We start from the raw sequence: 2374 nt of genomic DNA, 5'->3' as shown, positions 1-2374 counted from the left end.
CCTAAATTTCAAGTGGAAAAAAAAACTCATCTGTGGGTGACGGATTAACTACTTGGCCTCTGAATGCAATATGATTTGGTGAACAGTGTCACATCCAGAAAGAACATTGAGTTTGGGGGGTCTAAAGATCAGTAACTACACCCAGGAAGTGTGAGTCTAAATGCTGGCTCTCTCCTTATTTGGAAAGATCTTGGCCAGTCATTTAGCCTCTTGGAGCTTCAAGCTCCTCATCTATAAAATGAGGGAAAAAAAGTGTCAGTCCTGAAACCAGTATCATTTTACTAACCAATGTCACCCCACTAAATTTAATAAAAATAAAAAAGTATCAGTTCTGCTTACCTTGTGGGGTGGGTGGAAGGATTTCTACACACAAGAGATTCTATGGGTGAAATGCTTTGGAAACTAAAGCCTGATATGGATCTATGGCCCTGTTTTCATTCAGGTCTCCAAAGGTCTAATATCACCTCCCCAGAGACGTTTGCTCCGACCATTCTATCCCAAATGGGTATCTATTGAAGTTTTATTTTCTTCCTAATAGTTATTACTGTCTACAGTTATTTATTTGTTACATGCTTTATCTCAGTCTCCTGCAACCAAAATGTAGAAACAAAAACAGGAACGTTGTCTTCTCACCCACTCCATCCACAAAGTCTTAGCCAGTTTTCAGCACATATGTAGTAAGTGGCCCATAAATATTCTGTTGACTTGGCTGAATGGGAAACCGTGGACTGACTGTTAAGCAACTTGGCTCCCTTCACTCACACTACCCTGCTCAGTAGCTCCTGAGATCCTGGATTACTCAGGTAAATAGTTGCTTTTCCCTACCTCATAAGGATTTGTGAATGGTGAAGAAATATACCTGAAAAGCCCTTTGAGTTTTGAGAAAAGTCAGTACTATCATGGTGAAACTCTCACTGCATTATATTCAGTGACAGGGACCATTGGAGAGACTAAAGGACATTTGGCCTCCATTTCGCATCATTTTTGCATGGTGAGATTTCAGAGTATGACTCCTTTCAGCTTCCTGCCTATGTGAATATGTCTGCACCATCCTCTCCAAAGCTAGCATCTTCTGTGTAATTAGAACAAGCTTACATTGCAGTGAAATTTCCCACAGCATTGAGAACAAGGTCTATTAAATTTCTCATTATTTATTACTCCCTGTTTTGTTAATACTTCCACCTTTGCCATTTTAAATAAATTATCCTCCATAGACTTGCTAAACTTACAGTCTTGATAACTGATAAATGAATAATCCCCCATTATTCTATGATCCCACTCATATCCTCTTTAATCATTTATTTCCCATTAGCTAACATTTGTATTTTAAATTTCTGCTATGAAACAAAGATGATTAAATTCATGACATGGTCAATGAACTGCATCCTTACCAAGTATGCATTTACATTTCTTCCTTTGAAATATGTTTTTATTGTATATGTTAGAGTGTATATGTAGAGTTTGAGGAATCTCTAATATTTACTACAGTAACTATTGATGAAATGAGAGTTAGAAATGACTGCAGCCAGATCTTAGTTGGAAGTTGGTGGTAAGAGATATTAATATGTGAATGAAGAAAGTGAGAAAAATTTCATTTCTGTTTTGCTTGATGTCTTTTGATTGTCCAAAAAGCTTTGTAATACATACCATCAGCATTGTCTCTATGAAAAACTTGAGGTTCTTATTCTCTCACCAAAACTAAAATATGCCAGAAAGAAGTATGTATAGATTTATAATTATCCCTGATGATAAAATACATTTGGGGAAGTAAGACTGTTCGATGTCCAGTTTCCAAGAATATTCCTAGTAGCGCAAAGAGAATGCACACACTTCCTTTAGGAAAAAAAATGTCTTTGCATGTAAAATGGAATTACCTTTGGCTTAGAAATACCACATCTCCGTGGGATGGAAGTGGGGATATGTTGAAGTGGGAAGAGGGTAGAGACAATATGCAAAAAAGTTCTCCTAGCTCCTAATATTACAAAAACGCATCACAAAAGAAACAGAAGAGAAAGTGTCTAATCATTACAAGCACAGAACACTTGTTTAACAGCTATTATTTCAAGAATTATGGTACTATATGATGAATGCATCTATCTCTTACCACCACAACAATGAATACTCTCCATCATATAGAAGTAATGCATTTCTATGATTTATAGTCTACCGTGTGTGCTTTTAAAAATATGCTGTAGTCAAACTTGACTGGTAGAGAGCACTTGTACCTGATTTGTAGTTTTGGAGAAGCAGTATCTCCAAATGAGAAACAAAAAGTAGACAGTTATTGCTTGGAAAGAAAATTTGGAACCAAGCTTTGCAAGGCCAACCATTTATCCCTAAAGCCCATTTCTTATTACATTTAGACACAGCAAAA

This window comes from Rhinolophus sinicus, linkage group LG01, assembly GCF_036562045.2.
Source record: "Rhinolophus sinicus isolate RSC01 linkage group LG01, ASM3656204v1, whole genome shotgun sequence".
Lineage (NCBI taxonomy): Eukaryota > Metazoa > Chordata > Mammalia > Chiroptera > Rhinolophidae > Rhinolophus > Rhinolophus sinicus.
This window is presented reverse-complemented; position numbering follows the sequence as displayed.